The following is a 26,621-nucleotide window of genomic DNA, read 5'->3' on the forward strand; positions in this document are numbered from 1 at the left end:
CAATTCTAACAAACGGGCCGTCCTTTTAAAAGACTTGCAGCCCACTTCTAGCTGCCGTTGAACAGTCGAGTGCTCGAAATCACGTTTCAGGAAATGGCATTTTCGTGTTGTCAACGTGTTTGAAGTGTACTTCCGTAAATACGCAATTAATTCGTCCAAAGAATACTTAAATTCTAGCAAATTGGCAGTCCGCCTTAGCATATTTGCAGCACACTTCAAGCTGCCGTAAAACAACCTAATGCTCGAAATCGAGTTTCGGAAAATCGCATTTTGGTGTTGGCAATGTTTTTAAAGTGTACTTTCGTAAATATGCAATTAATCTGTCCAAGTATACTTAAAATCTAACAAATGGGCAGTCCGCGTAAACGTATTTGCATTACACTTCAAGCTACTGTGGAACAATCTAGAGCTAGAAATGACGTTTCAGGGAACAGTGAAAACTCTCCCTTTCCTGTCGTCCTTTCGTTGCAACACAGTAATCATAGTGCGGGAACAACGAAGGACAAAGACGAGACGGGACGAGACGAGAACGCCTGCGTTGTTCCCGCGCTATGATTACTGTGTTGCAATGAATTACCAACCTGCCCAAGCCTTTTCTGTTCTGAAGTCCTTTCGTTTATGGTAACTTCTATCAGGAAGGTAATCACCACTTATTTACACTACGTGCGGAGAACGTGGTAGCATGATACCGGCAAAGGCGCCTTGGGTATATCCGGGCCCGAATATGCCAGCGAAAAGGACCACGACCGGCAAGGCCGACCGGCTGCCTTATACGCTCGTTTATCTGTTGGTTGAAAATTCGACTCCTGACCTATTTTGGACGCAAGTTTCGACTAGCAGTTCTGTTCTAGATCGCCTCCTGATTCGAACGCGATCAGTAGGGCACTTCTAGGATAATTTTTGGGCTCACAGTCTTTGCGCAAAAAACGCTTTACCGGGCTAGATAGTGCGTCGCTCTCGGTGGGTATATACAGGGTGTTTCACGTAACTTGAACGAAGGATTTAAAAAAAGCGCTAAACCGCAGCCCACTGAAACCAACGCTAACATGTTTGCCATGATGTGGCGCTCCTCAGAATATTTTTTATATTCCGCTTAACTAGTTAATTAACTAAGATGAATTATGCAAATTTTAAAATTTTCATTTTAGTGCCAAGAGCATTACATTAGGGTGTAGGGAAGGTTTATAAACAACCGATCCAGTTTATTGTAACATCGTACCTCCTACGGGGTCCTTTTTTACGGCATCTAAAGAAGCCCGCGAAATATGAAAAAATACCACGTGACTGCGCTCGTGCGCTACCATATCGCAGCGCTCCCAATGGCGTTTCGACCAAACGGAGCGTGCTCGCTGACCGTGGCGAAGTGAACGGCCGCCGCTCTTATCAGCGGCTGACAGGGCTGAACGGCCGCCGCCTCTTACCAGCGGCTGACGCCCTGTCAAGCCGCTGATAAGAGCGGCGGCCGTTCACTTCGCCACGGTCAGAGAGCACGCTCCGTTTGATCGAAACGCCGTTGGGAGCGCTGCGGTATGGTAGCACACAGGCGCAGTCACGTGGTATTTTAAAGCGAAAGCTTTACTACTTGCACTTTCAGCCTTTGCCGTGGCGCGGCGGTGCCACCATTGACCTTTAGTTGACCTCTGTGTGACGTCATGTGTGACATCACGCCGAAGAGAAGGGCGAAAAACTCGCGCCGTCGCAAGCCGCGGCGGTGCCACCACCGCCGGCCTAACTCCTGCGCTCTCCGCCAGGAGCGCAACAGGTGCTTTGTGACGTCACGCCGAAGAGAAGGGCGACCGACTCTCGCCGTCGCAAGCCGCGGCGGTGCTACCACCGGTGCCTAACTGCCGCGCTCTCCGCTAGGAGCACGATTGTGGCGACTCACGTCGTTAGAAAGCAGTAGCTGTGCCAACCACCAGCGGCTTAACATTGCTTCGCGATCTCGCGCCGTCCGTGTGCGACGGCGGTGCACATGAACGGCGGCCTGACTGGACTCGATTGTACTGGACTGGATTGGATTGGATTGGATTAGAATAGATTAGATTAGATTACATTAGATTACATTGGATTGGATTGGAATTGCATTGGAATGGATTAGATTGTATAACAGATGCATCGCCACAAGTCTAACCACAAGCACCACCACCAGCTACACTACCGCTGAACCATGGCGTAGGTACGGATATTGCTTTCGCAATTACCGGGCTTAACCAAGCTAAGCCACAGCGAATTTTTTTCATATTTCGCGGCTTTCTTTAGATGCCGACACTCTGGAAAGAGTATCGGCTGCGACCAGTTCTTTCCCTGGTACATATACCGCTTTGTACTGGTACCTCATCATTCGCATTTTAAGTCTTTGTAGCCGCGGTGTAAGCTGATCAAAACTTTCTCACATAAAGATAGGTGCCAGCGGCTTGTGGTCTGTTTCGATTATGAATTTCTTGCAGGCCAGGTAGCCACTGAATTTTCCGCGAGCCCAAACCAAGGCATGAGCCTCTTTCTCTATTTGCGCATAGCGTTTCTCCGTGTCAGACGGAAGCCGGGAGGCATAAGCGATGACTGAAAACTTGCCACTGGTCTGTTTCTCTCGAATCACTGCCCCCAGTCCAAAGGAAGAAGCGTCTGCACTGACCGCTTTCTCCCAGGATCGTAGTCAACTAGCACTGTGCGAGATGAAAATAGCTGCATCCATTTGTCGAACGCTTGCTGTCGAGGAGTGTCCCAAATGAATTCCCGCTTTTTCGACAGCAAACAAGTAAGCGGCTGGAGCCGGTCCGCGAGGTTGGGCGCAAAGCGGGGAAGATATGTAGCCATTCCAAGCAGCCTTTGCAACTCGCTTCTATTAGTCGGACTGGCCATTTTAAAGATGGCTTCAACCTTTTTTTCGTCGGGTTTGATCCCATGCTGGTGAAGTTTGTGACCTAGGAATGTGAGCTGAACTGGTCGAGGTGAAACACGCACTTGTTCTCGTTTAGCGTGACACCTGCCTCAGTTAGTCGTTGAAGAACGGTGCGAAGTGTCTCGTTGTGCTCTCTTTCGTCTGATCCCCAGATAAGGATGTCGTCCATATGACACACAACTCTGCTGACACCTTCCAGAATTTTGGGCATCTGCTTCTGGAAGTGCTCGGGAGCGGACGCGATGCCAAATGGAAGCCTGTTGAGGGAAAAGCTCCCGAATGGTGTGATGAGGGTAGTAAGCTTTTTGCTGTTTTCACTGAGTGGTATCTGCGAGAACCCGGAATTGGCATCGAGCTTCGAAAACACCTCGGTCCCGTGAAGCAGCACAAGTGTATGCTCGACGGACAGAATCGGATTCAACTCTCTCAGGCCGTAACGGTTGAGTTCAGTGATGTCCACACAGATTCGAACATCACCGTTTGGTTTTTTATCACTACCACCATAGGTGCACACCATTCAGTCGGCTCATCGACAGGTGAAATGACGCCAATATTTTCCATTCGCTGCAGTTCAAGCCTTGTTTTCTTGTAGAGCAGAATTGGTATGCGGCGAGGAGAGCTCAGAGCAAATGGTTTCGCACCTCCGCGCAGGTGAATGTGGTGTTCTCTTATTAGCTTGCCAAGGCCTTGAAACAACGAAGGAAATTCGTCTCTTAGGCTCACTTTATTTGCGACGGCACTGACGAAGGTTAGCACCTGCAAGTCTTTGATGGCGGGCTTGCCGAGTAAGGGAGTGTGGACATCTTCCAGCACGTAGACGCCTTGTAGTGTTTCACGTCCACGGTAGGCGAGTTGAAGACGCGCTACGCCCTTGGCTGCGAGAGGTCTCTGATCAGTACCGTAGAGCTGCCTAAGAGCAAACGACAACGGAGGCTAATGTCAGAGCATGCTGAAAGTCGTATGTGGGAGGACAGTTTCGTCGGCGCCTGCGTCGATCTTTAATTCGATTGGTTGGCCTTGCACGAGGATGGTTGTCTCCCATGTCGACGTGTCGAAGGACGAGATGGCTCCGAGAAATTGACCTTCGCTGTCGGGTCCTGATGCTTCAACAATGTCAATGCGCCGTGACATGCAGACAGACGCGTAATGGCCCTTCTTATAGCAGCTCTGGCATACCTGGGTCCGCGCTGGGCATAGTGAGCGCGGGTGTTGTTCTTTTCCACACCAACGACACAATGTCGGAACGCTGTCAGCTGGACGCGGATGTGTCCTTGATTCAAAGTGCGCTCGGCCGGCGTTGACGTGAGTAGCGTTCGTGGGATGCCTGATTTACTGTCTGCCTGATGAAGCTTTGTTGACGGTCAGCGTTTCAGGGTGAAGCTCCGCTTGCTGCTGACGTACGCTTTCGACCTGCTTGATAAACTCAAGCGCCTTCTGAAGAGAAAGATCAGCGTCAGTTGCAGTCTCGCTGACAATTCCTGGTCTTGAATGCCGACGACCAGTCTGTCTCTAACCAGTTCCTCTCGGTGGGTGCCATACTCACAGTGCTTGGAAAGGTTGTGAAGTGCAGTTACGAAGTCTTCTACGGATTCTCCGTCGTTTTGGACCCTCGTGTTGAAGCGTGCCCGTTCAAAAATGACGTTGCACCGTGGTATGAAGTAACTTTGGAACTGCTTCAGGACGACTTCTAATTTCTGGGCGTTCTCTGCGGACAGTTTGAAGGTTCCGAAGACGTCCTCGGCCTGGTCGCCCATCAAGTAAAGGAGCGTGTCAACTTGGTGTGACCTTGACTTGTCGCAGAGACCAGAAGCCGTGTAGAAACGCTCGAACCGCTTCTTCCATTTCGGCCAGTCGGCAGGAGTCGTGAAGCAGAAGGCCTCGGGCGGTTGAATGACGAATGACGCCATGTTCTGGCCGTGTGGTCGCGGCCGTAGATGCTGCTGTGACCTGTGCCACCGTAGATGGGTATCCGAGAGAGAGGACGCAGTCACGGCTGGGCTTATTGTGTGAATTGCGTTACTCCTGACACCATGCTGAGAGAGAGAGAGAGACTCTTTAATGAAATGCAGAGAATATAGCCGGCGTTTAAAAATCGCTGGAATTCTACTCTGCGTAGGAAGGGGAATTTGGGAGAAAAAGACAGAAGGAGAGCAGCGTGGAAGAGGTAAAAGAAAAAAAAAATCGACGATAAAATGCGGCCATGAAATGGGTACTAAGGATGCAGTGGCGAGTATTGATGTAACCTAGGAATGATGGAGCGCATAGTCCGACAAATGGGCTGACGAAGTTCACTGCATGAAGAATGCATGAAGGTAATGTGCAAGTGAATTTAGAGCTTATCGAGATGTCCAATGTCTTTTAAATATGTAAAAAGAAAGTTCATTGCAAGTCTCTGTTGCCTGAAGCAGGCTAAGGGACCTAAAACTTTGTCTATTGTTAGGGGCACTGGGCAGAGCTTCTGCATGCAATGTTCATAGTACGCACGCTCGTTAGCATACGCAGGGCACACAAGTAGGATATGTTCCACAGTTTCTATCGAGGCACAATTGTCACAATGCGGGCTGTTCGTTTATCCAAAACGGTATCGCAAGCCGTTTGTATATGCAGAATTCAGACGAAGTCGGTGATAAAGTGTTTCCAGTTGTCGAGGAATTCTGGGTGAGAGTCTTGATCTAAGATGTGGGTCGATTGAGTGAAGAAATTGGTACTGATGTGTCGGCAAACTCCAAAGCCGATACGTTTCTTCGTAAGCAAAACTTTTAGCCATTTGGGACGCATCAGAGTTCGTGAAAAAAGTTCGAATGTATCTCCGATGTTGATGGCCCTTACGGGCCGCTTCATCTGCTTTTTCATTAGCCAGAATGCCACAGTGAGCAGGTACCCACTGAAATGTTATGCAGTGGCCTGCGGCAATAGCTAAATGATGTATATACCCGATGTCGAGGGAAACTGGCTGGTGATTCGTTTTCTTCAGCAGGTTGGCCAGGATCTGCAGAGATGCTTTTGAATCGGTGAAGATAACCCAACGGCCGGCGGTTCGGCGCAGGATGTAAGACACAGCTTCCTTAATGCCGTGAAGCTCAGCTGTCGTAGAGGATGTCCTCCGCTGCAGCCGGTAAGAAAGGGCATGGTCTGTTGAGGGCACATAAAGGCCACAAGAAGAGGTTTCTTTAGTAGTTGAACCATCGGTGAAGATATGGGTGTGCTGCGTATATTCCTCCGTTAAGTAGGTGAGAGTAGTTTGCAGAAGCGCTGCCTGTGGCATGCGGCTCTTTACATTCACACCTGGAACAGACTTTTTCACCTTTAAAGGAGAGAGTGTCCATGGAGGAAAGGCCAGAGGTAGTAGCTTCTGTGGCTGATTAATAGTAAGAAGGGGCAGGAGCTGTACTGCCTGGCCAAAGCTAGAGTTGCTGTGAGTTAGATGGACACGGTGTAGGAAGTGCTTCTTCCCTTGCAGGACATGGCGGAGATGGGTACGCATAGTTTCCTGGGCGGCAATCACCTCTAGTGAGAGACATCCTGCCTCCGCTACTGTTCCTGACGCAGAGGAACCTTTTGGGAGGCCAAGACATATTCGCAGGCAGTTGTTCCGTGCGGCATTGAGAGTCTTATTGCTTGATGTAGATAATCTTTGAAGCACTGGTAGACAGTAGCGCAAGGTTCCTTCAACGTAGGCTTTTTCAAGCAGAAGCATTGATCGGCAGTTGCTACCCCACCTTGTTCCCGCCATGAACCTGAACACTTGCGATACTGCAGTAATCCTCTGGCGGAGTTTTTTGATCTGAGGTGACCATGACAGATTGTAGTCGATTACAACACCCATGAATCGCTGAGATCGTACATATGGCAGCGATCGTCCGCCTAGGAGCAGCGGATATCGGATCATCGTTTTTCTTGTAAACGCCATTGCAACACTCTTTTCTGGCGATAGACGAAGACCTCTGGAAGCCAGGTACATCGAAACGTGCAATAGCGCTCTCTGAAGACGTTGCTGGGTGATATAGCGCGAACGTGATGCGGTCCAGATGCAGATATCATCAGCATAAATTGTTATGCGGACCCCTCGCGGTAGGTTTCTTGTTATGTGAATAAGGACAATATTGAACAAGAGAGGGCTGAGCACCGCTCCCTGTGGTACGCCCCTCTCCACTGCGTGAAAGCCTGTTGGACTGTCTGGAGTGGTCATAAAAATTTGCCGTTCTATTAAATAATGCCCAATCCACTTGTATAGCCTTCCTCCAAGGCCAAGACTGCCAAAAGCTGCGAGAATTGCATGGTGAAAGACGGAGTCAAAGGCGGCCTTGATGTCTAGGAAAACGGCTGTCGGGATATACCCAGCATGAAGGTACTCCTCAAGTGATGAGACGAGGGCGATGATATTGTCAGTCGCAGACCTGTTATGACGGAACCCGTTCATTTCTTGGGGGAACTCATTTCGGCTTTCTAGGAACCAAATTATGCTTTTGGAGATCATGTGCTCCATGAGCTTACCTACGCAGCTCAGTAGGGCAATGGGCCGGAATGATGCGTAGCTTGTTGGCTGCTTACAGGGCTTCAAAATGGGCACAATTTTTGCCAGCTTCCATTCCGTGGGGACCTCACCAGCCATCCAGAAAGAATTATAACACTCCAGGAGTCGAAGACCGGAGGTGTGGGGTAGCTTAGCAATAGCGTCATAGGTCACCTCATGAGACACCATGCTGAGATGCCAACAGGACAGCTTTATTCCAGCCAGGCGAATACCGGCATGAGCCCGAGACACGTTCCAGCCGCAGCGAGCCTCGCGCGAGCGCGCAGCAGCGCAGCCAAGCTAACCGGCCTAGCCACTGCATGTGGCTATTACCTAAAACTCAGGGAGCTGCTTTTCTTCTTCAGGGAGCAACAGTTCACTGCCAGACTTCTATTAGGGGAGGAGGCCATCAGCGTTTCTTGTCGATGATTCGCAGTCGCTCAGATCTGTCACGCCAGCGGACCTTCGTTGGGCCTTAATTAGGCGTGGGTTGTCTGTGATCCCCGTGCGCTTTCGCATCCTCTGAGGATTTATTTCGAATTTCGAGTTGAATTCTTTTTCGACTACCACAAACTGAGTCAGTGAGGCTCTCTGTTGGGCTTCAAGCTATTGGGTTAGTTGTTGTGTCATTGCCTATTGAATTTGAGTAATAATCTGCTTAACCTGACTAAGAATGTTTTGTGTACTTTCTAGAGTTAGAAGTGCAGGTGTTAATGTAGACGCTTCCTGCTGTCACGTTTGGACTACACTGGACTGTTGAGGGGGTGTGAGGCGGGGGTGTTGAGGTGTTGTCTGGTGCCGGTTTTGGCTGTACTGGCATTGCCATTTGCGAGGGTGCAGGGGCAATCTGCTTATGACCGACTTGCAAGAGCAGTTGTAGTTTTTGTTTTACCATATTAAGGCGTTTCTGTTATTCGGATAGTTTGGTCTTAATTGTCTATTTTTCTCCTCGATCCCAGCGTAATGCTGACATGGGCCGTAACCGTTTCGAGCAGCGGGAGAGACAACCTCTGGCCATCTTACTCTTTTGTTGCTTGGCTTCAGCTGGCTTTGCGTCGACGCTCGGAAGGATTTTAGACCCTTGTGAGTAGGCTTTTTCTGACGTACTTTCTGTTGAGGACGAATGAAGTCCGCCGCCCTTGGACCTCTGGAGTTGTATCTTCCCCTGGATCCGGTCCTTGATCTCGACCGGCACTGTGGTCAGGGCGTCCCTGTCAGCTGCCGCTCCGCTTCCTCCGTCGCGAACTAGTGGTACTCCATCGGGTTGAACTGATGATCTTTGCGGTAGGTCAAGAAGAAGTCATCTATCCTTTTGGGCTCAGCGCAGAGCCGGAACAATGGGGAGATCGCCAGACCAGACCTATGTAGGTAGAAGTTTAATTGAGGCCCGCGACAATGTAGACGCATGAAAGAAGCCTAAAGCTTGCGCGATCGCCATCCTTTACTACTCCACGCCTAGAGAAGATGCTGGAAGTCGGGAAAGGAGCCTGAGGAGGTAAGTGCTGATGCTGCGAATTCTTTCAATTGCAGAAAGCTGGGTAACCTGGGCGCTGTAATATATGCGCAGGGCGGAAGAAGAGATATGACTTGGTGTTGAAGAGGTGCATTTGCCAGTGTATCAGCAACCTCATTTAATTCTTGTGTGCCCACGTACCCAAACCAACCGTAATGAACACACGTGGGGCGGTACCAAGTATTTGAGTAAGCGGAGTGCCCGTGATCCCGTAGACACGCTGAGAGATGAACACAGGGATAAAGAATACGACATAATTAAAACAGAAGACAAAGAGCTGTTTAACTTGAGCCAAGCAAGAACTACTGCAAAAACTCAGCCAAATAAATGAGCGTGAAATCGGCAAGCGGTGTCGGAATGACCAGTCGAGGGAAAGAGAGAAAATACAACACCGGTCTTTTATTTACACTCTGAGTCTTCTGACGCAATGAACACGTGATAGTTAAAGCGCATCAAGTAATCTTGTAAAAAACTGTTCAGAAAATGGAAAGGCATAAATTTTGCATGGTTAGGGAAAAATGTCATCAAAGATAATGTGAATGCATGCAGATTTGGCGCACACCGGAAGGATGCCCCAAATGCGGACGATTAAGTGGTCAAGGAGAGATTGGACAAAACAAACCTGTGGAGTATGGAAACGAGACCAGCATTCGTTACAAACATGTCCTAGGCTGATGAAGGAAGATCAAATTTGACGCATGAAGCGACGAATCGCACATTTTTCCAAGCGTTTGGATTGTTAAGAGCAGAAATCTTGAAGGCAATTATGGAATCCGCGCTTCCAGGTGCATAACATAAGAGTAGCGCAAAACCAGGATGACGGACAAAAGGGGAGAGAACACAAAACCACAACACAGGCGCTAACTTCAGACTGACGAAGAAACCCAGAACCAACCAAGTGAACGGAACCTGAGCAAAAGTAGCGCATGCGCTGACCTAAAAGAAAAAATGAATTGAAAAAAGATGCGATAAAAAATGGGAGATCACGAATGTTTTGAACCCTAGAAGGCCAGCTCTCGTTTAGACAAGGAAATGGACGGTGTACTAACACAGTTATCTTGTAACTGTGTTGTAACGGTGTAGTAACGGTGTTGTAACGGTGTAGTAACACAGTTATCTTGTAACTATGTGTTTTTCAACGCAAAGATGGATGGATGGATGGATGGATGGATGGATGGATAGGAGCGCCCCCTTTGAAACGGGGTGGTGGCAATTGCCACCATGCTCAGCTTTTCTTTATTTATTATTTTTTTTTGTTTACTGTGCTGGCAATTCTCATTAAGATTCTCCATCACCTTTGCCTACGGTTTCCTACAATTCTAACCTTATGCCACATTTCTGCTTTAACGCATAAGGTTGAGCGCCCCTTAGAGTAATAATTTGTGAACAGGACACTTGGCAAAAGTCAATCGCTCTGTTTCTCCAAGAAAAACTTAATATTTTAAGGCGAAAGCCTTTAATGTCTCATCTTTGTAAGCAGCAGTTGTCGACAGAAATGTCACGCTTTTCAGTTGGTCGAAACGGTCCTGACGTCACAGTGCGCCAATTTCAAACGGGGCCAATTGTACTTTGGCTAGTAACCATGCAACCAATTGAAGGGATCATATAGTGATGCTCCAAGTAAGTGGGATTGAACTTAGTTAATTGCTTAATTACCCAATTAGCCTACTTAACTTTACTAGTCAGGCCATATAAATAAATAAAACCGAGTAACGAATTGGTCGAGCTCGAGAATCGAACCCCGGTCTTCGGAGTGCGAGACGAGCATGCTATCCACTCCGCCATGCCAGCTCGATGGTTTGGAATGAACTAAAGGCACGTCTAGTGAATACGGTGTCTTCGCTCACTGTCATCCTCCTCCCTTCCCTTCCGGCGCGGTTTAGGTGTCCACCGAGATATGAGAGACAGATACATTTCCTTTCCTCAAAAACCAATTACCGAAGAGCGAGGCGTAGAACCGAATGGGCGATGGCGTTCTATGGACTCCCTGGCAGCGTTGCAAGACGCTGTCGCGTTCCACTCTTAGAGGCAAAGCTTAACATCTTAACCACACATCAGTGACCACACTTTAGGTGAAAAAAAGTGTCCCCCTGAATTTTGACGGGTGTCCACCGAGATATGTGAGACAGTTACTGCGTAATTTCCTTTCCTCAAATACAATTTTCATTTTCTTCATTACGGGCCATCTTTGTCTTTCTTCTTTCACTCCCGCTTCCTCCCTTCCTCTATGGTGCGATTCAGGTGTCCACCGAGATTACAGAGATTTACTGCGCCATTTCCTTTCCTCAAAAAGCGTTGCGTTCAAACGGCAAGGCATCGCGCCGAACGGGTGGTGGCGTTTCGTGGACTCCCTGGCAGCGCTACAACACGCTGTCGCGTTCCACTCCTAAAGGCGAAGCTTAAGCGTCATTAATTAGCATTTAATTATAGTTCAGGCATTAATCAGTAATAACCATTAATTAGTGATTTGTCATCACTTAGGGATTCGTACTCAATTACATGTGACGCCACCAGTGCCACAGAAGCAGTCAAAGTGGTGCGGAAACGCTTTCGCCTCTACGCACTTTAGACAGTCAAAGTGCCCCTGAATTTTTGCTTGACACCGGGCAAACAATGAGTGCCAGATTAAACGGGCAACGGGCTGACACAACACGGAATGAACAGAAGGCAGTGTCGACCCATTTTAATCAACGCCATCACAAATTCGACGAACTCAAATTGTTCATTCTTCAGTGAGGCTTCAAATCGACTAGGGACAGAAAATACAGAGAAGCATTCCTAATCCACAAATTTAAAACACTGCAACCAACAGGAATTAACATGTCTAGAGGAAACCTGGAATCTCTCAGGTACATTCCAGGGTTAGCATAATTTTAAATTAACAAATGTCTTGCACGTGCTCAGACCATTTCCTAGAACCTCGCATAAGTATATTATCTTGTCAGGAGGACACAGGGGCGGGATAGGGGGCACGGGCGTGGAGGTAGACAGGGACAAGGGCTTGTCCCTGTCTGCTTCTATGTCCGGGTCATTTGTTGCGCCCCTGTGTCCTCCTGAAAAGTTATGAACCAACACGGCCAAATACAAGTACTTCCGAGTATACTATCGCTCTTTGCACCCTTCCCACGTCATATCTTCCACCACATTTCCTGCCTTCTCACCGTCTCCCTGTGACTCACCCCCCCCCCCCCCCCCGTTTTTTTTTTCTCCTAATCCCCTACTTTCAGTTCTCGGAAACCATGACATTCCTGTTACCCCCTCCGCCCCACCTTTTTGGCTTTCTCTGAACTCGAGCCATCCCCCCCCCCCCCCCCCCTGCCTTGTCCTTCCTTGGAAATGCCCCGCCTTCCAGTGCCAGCCTATGTTGTTTGCCTTCTTCTCATTTCCCTTTACCACGCTGACTAATCCTCTTATCTGAGTTTTTCAGGTCCTACAGCGCCTCCCCCCGTCGCAGCCCTTTCAAAGCCTTTGTTCATTACACACCCCCCGGATATAAGTTTTTCCACTATTGCAGCTTAACGAATCAAGGTTCACCTCCCTCCCCTTCCTGACACGCATCCCCTCTCACACCACTTTCCTTCCCCACCCCCGGGGCCTTCCTCCTCGGAGCGAAGGCCCTATTTAATCCCTGCCAATGATGAACGCTTTGCCCAGACGAAGACAAGTTCCCTTGTCGAAACGTTGGCTCAAGCAACCTGAGGTTTTCCCCTCCCTTGTTCATTTTTGTGATCGCAAAGGACCATCAACCACACCCTCTCTCTACCATGGACTGTTTCTTGTAAGAAATTTAGAAGAAGTTGTTAATGATGTAAAATCGTTGTCCGACAAGAGCCTTCTCGGCTTCTCTATTGACGTTAAAGACTTATATTACTCCTTGCCTCATGATAACCTACTTACCATAGTTGAAGACTCGATCCTTCATTACGGTACGGTGGCATTCCAAAATGAATCAGGGCTGTCTATTGATAGTTTTTTAGAACTGCTTTTGTTTTATCTGCGCTCTACTTTCATAAATTGGCAATACGATCCGTACATTCAAAAACAGGGAATATGCATTGGGTCCTGCCTGGCCCCCGCAATTAGCAGCCTATACCTTCCTCACCTTGACAGGATCCTCCAAGAGCGACTTGCAAACTCTTGCGTGGTTAGAATCTTTAGATTTGTTGATGATTTTCTCTTTGTGAACTGCACACCATCGTACCTCGAGGCCGTTACGTCAGACGTTTTAACCATTGTACAAGGGTGTTTTCACCCGCTGCTATTGACTACCGAAATGCCTACTGACTCAGAGATAAGATTTCTTTATATTCGGCTTAAATTCATGGACAACCACGTTTGCTGGAGCTATTAACCTCGCGCCAACAAACCACTTCTACCATATACATCAGCTCATTCTAAACTCGTGAAACGAGGCATTATTAACCTCTGCATGGAAAACGCCTTTGAGAAGTCATGTCCCCACCAATGCGCAACTAGCTTTCATGAACAACTCGCAAGGTTCCTCGAAGCAGGGTACCCTAAGGATTTCGTGGGTTCAGTCGCCGAAAACCTCCTGAAAAAGGAACTCCGGAAAAAACGTGACACCACAGAAGAAACGAAGAGCAAGGTGGCTGTCATTCCTTACGTCCATTGTCTAACGCACAACCTCAAGAAAATAGGAAAAAAGGCAAACGTTCGCGTGGTGTTTTCAGCTCCAGAGAAACTCAGTGTGTTATGCAAAAGATCCCTGCCCTCCGCACATCGCTCCCAAAAGCAGCAGTGCACCATCCGCCACAGTAAAAGATTTGTTAAATGTACTGAGGGCATTGTGTACAATATTCCGCTCTCTTGTGGTAGGCAGTATATTGGACAATCTGGTAGGTGCCTGAACGATAGGCTTCGGGAGCACAACAACAACATAAAGACATATACCGGCAGCAATCTAGCTTTGCATTGCAAAGATTGCAAGTGCGTGCCTCTTTTGGACAAATGCACAGTCGTTGCCAAGAGTAGAGAGATAAGCTAACTCGCGAAATTGTGAAAGCTGCACAGATTGCTGCCTTACAAGATAACTGTGTTAGTACACCGTCCATTTCCTTGTCTAAACAAAAGCTGGCCTTCTTGGGTTCAGAACATCCGTGATCTCCCATTTTTTATCGCATCTTTTTTCAATTCATTTTTTCTTTTAGGTCAGCGCATGCGCTACTTTTGCTCAGGTTCCGTTCACTTGGTTGGTTTTGGCTTTGTTCGTCAGTCGGAAGTTAGCGCCTGTGTTGTGGGTTTGTGTTCTGTCCCCTTTTGTCCGTAGTCCTGGTTTTGCGCTACTCTTATGTTATGGATCATTACCGACTTGCCCAAATTTCCACCTTGGTGAATAATATTTCCAGGTGCAAAACGGAATTAGGCACACATTTTGGAAGGCCCAGACAAAGGCACCACGCCTCCCGCTCCAAGAGAAGAAGGAGGCGAAGTTTATTCGCAGATGCTTCAGAGAACAAGACAGAGCAGAACTGTGATACTGGACGGACGTATATTTTATAATTTTATAAATCAGAAGCGAGTTCCTTCTCATGCCGGAACGAATGTTGCTCAGCCTGCGCAGCATGCCGACCGCTCGGACTCCTATCGCAGTGGTCTGCTCTATATGGGCCCACTAGGAAAGTGAAGGATCATAAATTACTCCGAAGTATTTGACAGTTTGCACTTGAGGAATTACATGGTGCCCATAAACAATATGGATATTAACTGGATAATTGCATTACGAGAGGTCAATGTCGCCTAACCGTTGGTCCAAGACTTTAGGTAAAATTTAAGGACTGGTACAGAGAGTATGTATTATTCTCGGGAGCAAAAACGGCGATGTCATTTGCGTACACATATATATGTTGACACCTTATGACTTCAGGGAATACTGCGAAGTAATATGTTGAAACGAACAGGGGAGAGAGCCGCACCATGGGCCATTCCTCTCAATCATCGAAATCTGCCTTAGGAAACACCGTTCTGGAAGCACTAAAATTCTCTGTCAGCCAGAAATTCAGAAACTCATGCCACAAAGTAGCTCCAAAGTCCTACAGCCTGTAATATCTGCAAAAACGTCCAGTGCTCAACGCTATCATAAGCCTTAGACACATCTAGTAACAAGCGCGGTGTATTGCTTTCGGCGACGAGATAATTGTATGCGGCTCTCCAGGTCGGTACGGGCACACATGATAAATCATCGTGGCCTGAAACCTATTTGGCAATTCAACAACCAATTCTATGAAATTATTGACATTATTCAAATCAAATTAAATCATATCAATGTTTATTCCCACTAAATTGTACGCAAAAGTCTTCTAGTCATTCTAAGCACATAGTGCTTGTTAGCAGACCAGGCAGCGTGTGAAGTGTCTTTAGAGAGGGATAAGAAGCATTATAAAATCTATTATTCGACCATGCAACACCCTTTCAATTAACTTAACTATATTCGAAGAAATTGGCCTTAAGTTGTCTAACACATAACCGACTCCCTGCTTTTTAAGCAAAGGAATAACCTTCGCTAGGCGCCACTCATTTGGAATCCATAGCCCTTTAAAGAGAAATTTATAAGATCCAGTAAGTCACCAGGAGATTCCTCTAACAAAATTTTAATCATAGTAGAGGTGACACGATCAGGGCCAGGGGCCGCGGGATGAAGGCGGGGTACCGTTTTCGAGAGCTCAGTGAGGGTGACCTCCTCGAAATCATTGAGTGTGCTGGGAAATCTCGGAGGAAAAGAAAGAAGAGCTGTAAACCGACACTCAAGGCCTCTGCCTATCTCTTTTTAAGACTTAGCAAGTTCAGCCCGTGTCTGAACTAGGGAGACTGCGTTCTTGGAGGTCGGGATTAGTTTCCTGGACTTTAGGTAATTAAATAAAACACGCCTATTACAGGCTTTGGAGAGAAATCCGTAGTGTTGAGTATCATACAACTCTTGCACAAGATACGGTGAGCTTAAACGTAGCAGCAGTGAACTTATAATCGATCAAGTTTTTGGGCACTGATTTAGTAGAAGTTTCTTCCGTGCAGCCTTTCGGCGTGTATAATCTCAAATAAACTCTGCGTTCCACCAAAGACATGGCGATGTTCCCTTATTTGCCTAGACCAAAATCGTAGATTTTTTACCGAGCTACGCCCAAAATTGAACAGATGCGAATGACATTGTCGCCACTGTTTGAAGTAAATAATGCTTGACGGTCTTGAAAGCTGTTAGAGCTGAAAACAGCTTGAAGGCTGTTGTAATTTATGAAGGTGCGCCGGTGGCTGGTAGGAGTGGTCAACTGGCCCGCAACCTGGGAACTGATCGGAAGATCGCTATTGGAGGCACAGTCAACTGGCGCCGAAGAGGAAACAGTTATTCCAAGGGAAGAAAATGTCACGTGTAACGCTGAGCGCGACTGGCCTCGGACAAATGTGTGGAGACCCGAATTTAGACAGATGAGGCTATTTTCATAAGCGCAGTCCGACAAGCGTGCATAGCAGCGATCTGTTCTAAACCCCATGAAACGTGATGCAGTTCAAGTCCACAACAATTACAACTAGTGTCCTGCAACTAGATAAAAACTAGACTAGGGGGCCGAATGTCGTGCACATCTGTGGGAAATTACACATTAGCTACAGTGAATGGCTGGTGTCCAGGGATATTCAGATCAACAGCCCGAAATGCACTCCGACTGTCCATATAATTAATGATACATTTTCCCTGTGGCAGAATTGTGAGGATACGAACAATAGCAGGCCACCACCTCTTGGCGGGCGATCTAGCTTGAAAGAGCGATAAATTTTTAGAATCTACCCTGAATCTTTACTAAGCCACGCTTCCTGAAGAGCAATTAAGTATGGAGTTAAATCATTGGTTAAACAAACTAAATCTGTTGAAGCGGAAGGAATTCAACTGCAGTTCCACTTAACACCTTGACCGAGCCTATTTTGCCGAAAGGGCTGCAGCCGCGACCGCTTGTTCCAAAATACCGCCTTTGGGTGTAGAGTTAGGGTGGTTCTTTTTCGTCTTCATAAGAGGGCAAGACGAACCAGCAGCACCTCACGAAGGCCCACTGCGCTTTTGAGCTCGCATCCCAGCTTCCATGTCAACGTACTGTATACAGATCATGCTTCTGTCAGACTGTGATTTGGGTATCCGGTTGGAGGAATAGACAAAGGCTCTGATAGAGTTCGACAGAGTGCATTGGTAGCCACACGCACAGAAGGTTGGGAATGTGCAACCAAAGCTGGAGAGATTGTGCCACAAAGAGGACCAGTGGAGGCTTGCAACAAAGTGGACATCTGAGATGCCATGACCTGCGAAATGCACGCAGATTGATTCTTTACTATACGATCCGTGGCAGCAGCCATTGCTCTCTCCACCGCCGCAGCTATCGCTTGCGACTAGGTGGACTCCACAACAGTTGCATGCCGCGCTACCACACTTGCAATGCCAGATATACTATCCTTTATGGCTGCAAATGCCTGTCGTCTTGTGCACCTGCGCTTGTCAATTAACTCCAGCACTTCAACTCCTTCAGCCAGCGCTAGTCAGTCTGAAGGACTTGCTGAGTGGCTACCGCCACAAAAACAGCACTTCTCGTGTTCAGATAAACACCCAGCGGGGTCGTGGCTCCCTTCGCACGCACAGCAACGAAAACTCGGTTTACAGGCATTGGCACTATGGCCAAACCTCCAGCAATTGCGGGACTTTTGGGGACGAGATGTGAAGTGGTCAACACGGAAAATCAATGCCCGAACCTTGACTTCAGATGGACAAGTCAGCCCCGCAAACGTAGCTATAACTGTCTCCGTTGGTGTCTTCGTCCCGTCCACTATTGGATTGGATCGGTGAATGGCAATCACGCCAGCCGAAGTTAGTTTCTCTAGCGTCTCAGACGCGCTGAGCAGTCGGTCTACACTATGGACTGACGCTTTGGAACACGCCAGATGAGGAGGTATGAACGCGCTCCCTGGGTGATTGGCGAAGGAAGAGCACGTGAGCAGGTCTGCAACGCATTCCTGGCCTGGCGATCACCACACTATCCCGCCACGGCTGAACTGCCGAACATCAGTGGTCCTCATGTGGTCGATTTCAGAGCTGCCTGTACATCCTCAGCGTTATTGACCATGATGGCGCCCCCATCCGCGGGGACGAAAGCAACCGAAATGCTGCTTACTCCGCCACGGAAGAAGCAATCAAGTGGCGACTCATCAGGGGAGAGACAGGCCGACCAGGGAGAGTTCCCGTGGCCTGGAGAGCTTGTGGGCATCAGCCTCACGTTCCCGCGTTCAGTCACTCCGGAACAGGAAAAGAACGCAGGAAGCGAAGCAGATGTTCAAGAGATAGCGCAGCACCGCCTGGTACTTAGCCGCAGCCCAATAGAGAGCAGATCTGGAACCGCTGTGCTCGAGGCAGTAACACAGGAGATCGACGATGCGAGGCAACACTGCGACGATGATGATGATGTCCTCTGGCTTAATGGCACATACCCACGGCGGGGGATTGGCCAGGGTGCATAGCGGATACAACAGATCGAACAACGTTTTCTTCATCTTCTTTCTCCTCCAAAGTCAAGGGTTTGCGTCGCACGCACTGTGACGCCGACCAGTGAACGTAACTCTATTCCAAACCTGCCCCATGCTCTTTTCTATCACACCTCGGCTGGAGAATTAATTAGTGGTTTTTGAAGAAGAGAAATGCTTCAGTAACTGTCTCACTTCTTGGTGGATACCTCAACCGCGCCGTGACGGAAGGTGAGAGTGAAGGAAGGAAGAGCTGAAAAAGTGAGCAGTGGAGAGAACCTCAACGTGGCATGGCCTGGAAAGAGAAGCTCACGCGACACGTGCGACACGGAGTGACGCGTTTTGATGGGCGCCGCAGCGAAGCGATGGCCAGTGCGGGCGCATGATTTTCGACTTGCTCGAAAAGTGGCCATAACTTTTCGAGCCACAGCGCCGAGGTTAGTCGCATTTTCAAAATTCTAAAAACTGATGCAAAAGTAGTAACGTCCATCCACAAATCTCTAACTGCAACTAGGTGCGCATCTGTAATGGTTAAAAAGTTCACTATTAGAATTTAGTGCGCCGGCTTAGTAGTTAACACTACTTACCTGGTTTCGCGATGTTAGCCAACACTACTATTACTATACTGCAAAATCCATCGTTTAACTTAAATCTATATTTAAATATTAGTGCCAGGCTTTTCTGAAACACCTATTGGGTAACAATAACAAACCGAAAAAGCCAAAAATTATCTGCCTCTCCCGTAACCGAGAGTAGAGTAAGCACGAAATGTTTACGGGCCTAATGTCATCTCGGTGGACACCCGAACCGCACCGTACAGGAAGGGAGGAACGCCACCACCCGTTCAGCACGATGCCTTGCCATTTGAACGCAAGGTTTTTTGAGGAAAGGAAATGGCGCAGTAATTCTCTGCCATCTCGGTGGACACCCGAACAGCACCGTAATGGAAGGGAGGAACGCCACCACCCGTTCGGCGCGATGCCTTGCCCTTTGAACGCAGCGCTTCTCCCCCGGGCCCCTGTGCGCCTGCGCGGCTTTGCTTCGATGCGCGAAGCCCCTAAGAGATCACGTATGACAACGAAGTGTATCGTGGCATTTATGTGCTTTTTGCACGCGTTATTAGAGATCGGAAATTATAATTCCGTGCATTATCAAACGCACAGCGACTGATATCTTGATAAACATTGAGAAGGCACTGGCAGCAGTTATTTTTTGTGACTCCTTTGGAGACCAACCGGCGCTTGCATGCCGGTCGCGTAGGAGGGCTTACAGTCTCGTTAAGTCTCGTACGGTGCCCGGATGTTCTCGTTTCAGAGCCCGGATGACTGGAATTCAGTGCCCGGATGAGTGGATTTCAATGCCCGGATGTGTGGATTTCAATGCCCGGATGAGTGGATTTCAGTGCCCGGATGATGGCTCTCGGTCTCGGCCTGACGTCACCACACTGCCGACAACGGGAGCTAAAAGCATTTCATGCTTAATACACTGTGGCTTGCCAGTCATGCTCACCACTTGTTTTACAGAGGTACAATTTCACACATCATGCACACTGACCAACACCCAACACACCAGCTAAGAGATTATTGTACTAGGGCGCCCAGAATAAGAACAAATTATGCCTTTCAAACTACGGTATACGCGATAACAGTTGTTCTAAATTCTAGCAAACATATATAAGACCATGATTCCTTCAAACAGCGCAAAATACAAGGGCACACAGAAAGAAAAGACACACGCAGCGCTGTGTGCGTTTTTTCTCTCTGTGTCCTTGTATTTTGTCCAGTTTGAAGGAATCATGGTCTACCAACTAGCACGCACGTCTACCCATATAAACTACTTCATCCATAGATACAGAAATGAGCGCTTGCGAGGAAAAAATTAAAAGAAATGCTTTTAGTAGAACCCTCATAAACTTACACTCGTGAAAATGTTCCTAATCAATGATGTAAATGACTACTTATTTTGTTTCATTTCTTGGTGTTCATAAGATAATTTTGCATTGGAATTAATTTGTGCTAATTAGTATGTTACATTACTGGTATACATGTTACGCTGTGTTGCTATGTCAGGTACACCAGCGGGGACAGGCCTCGTCAGGCATACTATGCCTTTTGCCCTCCCCCTCAAGTATGTACAGAGGGAAAAACGCTTCCCTAGAAAATGTTCGGGGCGTGTTTCGGGCTGAACACGCGATACCTAACGATATCGTTTGGTTAAAAATGGTCTGAATGTAAGCATGTGCAGTTAAACTCATAGTATTTCATTGTCATTATTTGCCTCCCTATTAGCAGCGGCTTTGGGAGCTGTGGAACACACATTTTGGTCGTTCTAGACATGTGTTTTCAACTCTGTACACATGCTTGGAATAAAAGCTTCCTTCCTTTCTTCCTTCCTTCCTTCCTTCCTTCCTTCCTTCCTTCCTTCCTTCCTTCCTTCCTTCCTTCCTTCCTTCCTTCCTTCCTTCCTTCCTTCCTTCCTTTCTTTCTTTCTTTCTTTCCTTCTTTCTTTCTTTCTTTCTTTCCTTCTTTCTTTCTTTCTTTCTTTCTTCCTTCCTTCCTTCCTTCCTTTTTTGAACCGTTTCTTTTTTTCGCTGGTCGCGAGATTATCCCAAACAAGCGCGGCACCAAGCAAGCGGTGTACCCCCTCGCCTCTGATAGCCTCCTCCGGAACATTTCGCTTTGGCTCCGTCGATATATGGTCGCCGACCATCGATTTACAATGCGAGTGCCCGCAGCGCCATCCAGTGGCAGCGCCTAAAACTTCGCCCAACAGCGTGTGCAAAAAAGTGTGACGGATGCTATGCGCGGCTCTCCTACGGAATTGCCTCCCATAAAAGTACTTCACAAAATAATTCACGATACTTTTAACACATCCGTTGTGAGATGTGGCTCTTTGAAACTGTCACTAGAAACACTTGCGCTGAAATACCAGTTCTAGGTCCCCTTAATGTACCTACCAGCACATGGAAGCTTTCACATTCTGCCTTCATGAACATGTAGCTGCCGCAGTATGGACCGAAATCGACACTTTGTGATCAGCAGCGCAATATTATCAGTAGTAGCCACCGCGGCGGGTACTCGTGAATGTGTACTCTCGTTGTTTATTTTTGCCCACCTTTCTATTCGGGCTGATGCTTACTTTAGAAGGCGGCAATGCCGGAAAGCTTTGTAGCGTTTATTAACGCGAGAGCATTATATGGCTTTGTCGAGTCAGCAATAAGTGTCCGCAATTATGTCTGCACGATTACGTCGTTCTCTTTAGATAAATTGCGAAAGATAGTGTGTGATAAAATGTTGCAGTGGGAAAAATCTGGTTGATGAGGTGTAACTAGTTGATTTATTAAACGCGAAAAAACGCGAAAAAATACACTTAGACTTCAAAATAGCCATGGACATCGATATGCACATGGACGTCAGAACAGCCACGGACGTTGGTATAGTACATGGGCGTTTTGCTTTCGCTTTGCTCCAATGAGGGTCACCGCAGTGATGTCAGTTTTTTGTTTATGTATTTATCAGTTTGTGACGGGAGCTACCAGATTTATCTGGTGTTTTGTAGCCGGGCGCAACTGATTTCACGTTGATCGAGCTTGTCACTGACAATTCGGGCGTCCTCTCTTGCTTCGTCAGATTGAGCGCAGCAGGAAGCCGCAGTGATTCCGTTCTTTGACGACCACCGTGCACGATTGTTTGCGATCGCCGCCTCCGATTAGTGCATTTTTTTGTGGACACAAGTGAGCCCAAAAAAGAGTTTTTTTGCGCGCTGTCAGCAGACAGTGCGCGCACACCAGACAGTGCACCTGACACATTGTGTGCAAAAGTAGACCACGCTACTTTCGTCGCTGCGTGAGCCCAGCAACAACAGGTGACGCTGCCGAAAGTCCAGGGGATCAGACGAGCGTGGGCAGCTTTCAACAAGTCTTTAATGCTCAACTAGTCGGATGTCTCATTGGATAACTTCATCCGTGCGGACGCCAACATCGCAGAGAGTTCTAACAAAGGTCTGCATTATCATCAGCCTGACAACGTCCACCCCTATTGAAAAATCCGGTATCGCGGCAAACCGGATTTTACCGGAACATATGTGTTTCATGCCGGTCCGGTATCACTCTCATACCGGCGAGACCCGTGCGGTTTGATCGCTATACCGGTTCATACCGGTCCGGTATCGATCCCAAACCGGACAGACCGCTCCGGTACGGAGCTCATACCGGACAGTCCATTCCCGGTTCGAAGCTCAAACCGGACAGACCAGTCCGGTACGGAGCTCAAACCGGACAGACTAGTCCGGTACGGAGCTCAAACTGGACATACCAGCCTGTATTCAGAGCGATATGTGCTGCGGTTTTGGTGCTTGGTCTGCAGATTGACTGTTGTACGCCAGCAGATATTTTTAAGGGGAAGGCGGGGGGGGGGGGGGGGGGGTAAGCGTGCGCATAAGTGCGATAATCAACACATACACGGTTTTGTTGAAAGGGTTAGGAAAAGAAAAGGGCCAAGCGTGGCAAAACATGCAGTTTGTGTATAAAAGGCGGGGGCTGCATGAAGGTGAATGGCGCGCAACCGCCATATTGGCTTCCCGTGCAGCACCCTGACAAAGCCAGGGCTGCTGTGTGCGGGCAAACGGCTAGTATACATCCGCCAGCAGTCTTCGTAAGTCCTGCGCAGATTACTCTGGGTTTCACAGTGCAGAACTTCACGACTGGCTGATAAACATGGCGAGCCTCCGGTGACTGCGCCAGAGGCTCCAAAAGGTTTGTTACTGTCGCGTTCATTGCAGCAGCTTTCTTAATGTTCGCTAGCGGCAGTTTGTAGCGACGCATCGGTGAAGAAATAAAATTCTTGGTTTTCGTGCAGGAATTCTTTGCACTTCTTCTTCATCAAGTGATAGTCCATTGATAACGCAACTTGTCCAAGCGCCATCGCGAGCTGCCCCACCCTTCACTCCACCAGGAAGACATTCAAACAGACAGTTTGTCTGTTTTGAAAACAGCCAGTCGGATTTAGCAGCAGTATTATCTGGCGTGCCACAAGGGTCAGTGCTCGCCCCAATTCTTTTCCTTCTCTTTATTAATGATCTGTGCAAGAATATTGATGCAACAGTACGTATGTTTGCGGATGATTGTGTGATGTACAAAGAAATCAATAGCTCTGCCGACCAAATACTGCTAAACAAATCCCTGCTGTACATATCGGAATGGTGCGACAACTGGCAGATGGCCCTCAACCTGGAGAAAACCGTCTGCATGATCGTCACAAGAAAGAAACAACCATTAAACTTCACTTATGGAATTGAACAGAAGTCCCTTACAAAAGTAGAGCAATTAAAGTATCTTGGTGTGATTATTAGCTCCGATCTACGATGGAACAAGCACGTGACACACATTGCCAAAAAGGCACATTCCGCGCTTTATACCATAAGACGTTCCCTTCGACTTGCTTCACCTGAAACAAAACTGTTAGCCTACATTTCACTTGTCCGCTCAGTTATAGAATACGGTATTATTGCCTGGTTGCCCTACACTAAACAATATATTGATAGATTAGGAAGTGTTCAGCGAAAAGCTGTCCGCTTCATTTATAACAAATACAGTCGCCATGACTCTCCCTCACTGCTTTTACAAAAAGCCGGCCTATCTACAATTCACACACGAGCTAGACTGTTGCGGCTTAAGTTCTTGTTCATCCTCTTGAATAACGACACAAAACTTGATAAAACTAGATACCTGCTTACGCCTAATACACGTGTCACAAGAACAAAACATGAAAAACATCTATCTGAATATAGATACCACAGTGATGCATTCAAATTTTCATACTTCCCGCATGTAATCCGTGAGTGGAATATGTTGCCTTCTGAAATTGTAAGCCAGCTCACTCCTGAAGCATTCGTGTCGAAGGTAGCAAACCACTTTCAAAACGGTTAACATTGTCACCATGTGTCATTTACCATGTTTCTTTCGATGAGAGTGAAAAGTTCCTTCTCTGCAGTCTTTTATTGTGTACTTTTTCATGCATATGTGCACCCAATCCTGTTACGGCCTCAAAGAGAGGCCAACAGTATGTAATAAATAAATAAAATAAAGTAAATAAAGTACTAATCACAAATCGCCCAGAACATTTCTATCGACGAAGAAAAGGTTAATTCAACGGACGCTTCGTGCTAGCTAAAAGATACAGCGCTCGAGAGAACAAAATAAAAACAAAAACCACCTGTAGAAACCTTACACGAGTAACCCGTCTCTTTGCAATTTTTTTTTAAAGCTTTTTTTTTCTCTCATCACTGCCTTCTCTGCTTTTCCTGGGTCTGAGAATTCTCAAGGCCTGCGCGCTTTCCTTTCCCCCCGCTCTGACGTCAGCTACTTTGGTCGTTGACCCCTCCGCATTCCTCCGACACTGAGACGTCTCCTTTCTTCCCTCAACCAGTTCTGCACCCTTCCGTAGTCGTGTAGCCGGACATGTCAGCGTGCGCTGCTGCGTTTTATTGCTGTTGCGTTCGTGAGTGCTGGCTAGGAAATTGCTTGTCATCGTGATACCTAAATCTTTGCGTGTCGTGACCTGCTGTTGAAGCAATGGGTCGCTGCTGCGTGCCCAACTGTAGAAGAAACTATGACAACGGGCCAAAAGTGCGTGTGTTTTCGTTCCCAAAAGACTCCCGTAGGATTACGTGGGAGCGTGCTGTTCGCCGCGACGACGTCGACATATTGACTGTGAGAGATTCTAAGGTACTGTACGTTGTGTCTGCGCATCGAAGCAATCGTTGAAGTCTAATAATTTATCACGGTGCTAAAATATGGACAAGGTGCGGTTCTAAAATTCATGGGACGCGATGTTTGCCCTAGACTGCTGGTATCTGTAAATATATCTTTTTCTCTTATGTACCAGGCAGTGTTGTGTGGTTGAAAGATACAAATTTTCAAGTTCAGGGCGGGCGTTCATGTCATGGTTAAATAAATATGCCTATGAATATCATCGAATTTTGCAGAGAGCATACATACACTAACGAGATATATTCTTGCATCTTGATTCAACGTTTCGACTATATTTAGTGTGCGTAGTGTTTTGGCTAAAGAATGCTCAGTATATTTAGGTAATTGAAGCGATTCTATGCATTTGCGCAATGAATAAAGTAATAATGACCGTAAGTTGCATGTCACAGTGCTCAATGCATTATGTTGTGTGTCAGTGCCCAATTAAATGATAAGCTGGGGGCATTATGTACTATCAATCATATTTACTTTTCAGCAGGTGCTTTTGACTACTTCATTGGCCAGCACCCTGTAGAGACCCCAGAGCCGGTAGATCGTCGCAAAGAGTTAAATTATTACCTCAGTGAGCTGGTTCAAGACATGCGAAAAAAATAAACATCTTTTGGAGTTTTTGATGCATTATAATACTCACCAAGCTACCAATACTTGGTAAAAGCTGGGAGCAAATAACACAATTGCACATCGACTGCAATACGAGTCGCTGATAATCGCAGATTACCAGTTTCTGAGGCTCTGTATATTGCAGCATTTGGCATGTACTCTTATGGCCCCAGTTTTTGGCCAGATTTAGTCCAAGTGGGATATATTTGAAGCATTTTATGCCTGCCTTTGTCCTGTGATACAGGGCCCTCCTGTATAATACGGGCCTAGCCTGTAGAATGCAGGACTGTCCTGTATGCCGGTATGAATTTTAAACCGGAACCGCATACCGGGTTATTGTACAGGATTTGCGATACCGGATTACCTGAGTATCCTGTACAAAACAGGAGAGTCCTGTATTATACAGGACTGTCCTGTTTTATACCGGATATTCCGGTAATCCGGTATCGCAAATCCTGTACAATAACCCGGTATGCGGTTCCGGTTTAAAATTCATACCGGATTTTTCAGTAGGGACTGTAGGTCAAAAGCCTCTGCCATGCCTCCGCAATTAACACTGTCCTGCACCTGTTGCGTCCGCCTTATCCCCGAAAACATCTTTCTGCCGCCTTATCCCTGCAAACCTAACCTCCTGCCAACGTTCCCTTCTACGCTTGCCTTCTCATGGTATCCAGTGTGTTACCTTTAACGACCATCGCTTATCTTGCCTTGGCATTACACGGCCTGCCCAAGCCCATTTCTTGTTGATTTCGACTAGGATATCACTATGGTTAAAGAATGCAGCGCGAAAAGACAAGGTCAAACCAAGAAGTGGACAGGA

At 47.4% G+C, this 26,621-nt stretch overlaps 1 protein-coding gene and 1 pseudogene across 5 annotated transcripts in view; one reads left to right on the forward strand and one right to left on the reverse strand.

Annotated features, from left to right (window-relative positions):
• Positions 1-26,621, forward strand: part of LOC149349077 (octopamine receptor beta-2R-like) — a 507,633-nt gene that overhangs the window by 206,963 nt on the left and 274,049 nt on the right. The window lies entirely within an intron of this gene.
• On the reverse strand, positions 3,839-4,806 carry LOC149349079 (uncharacterized; annotated as a pseudogene).

The sequence above is a fragment of the Amblyomma mixtum genome, chromosome 3 (genome assembly GCF_055824585.1).
Source record: "Amblyomma mixtum isolate Tamu chromosome 3, ASM5582458v1, whole genome shotgun sequence".
Classification (NCBI taxonomy): domain Eukaryota; kingdom Metazoa; phylum Arthropoda; class Arachnida; order Ixodida; family Ixodidae; genus Amblyomma; species Amblyomma mixtum.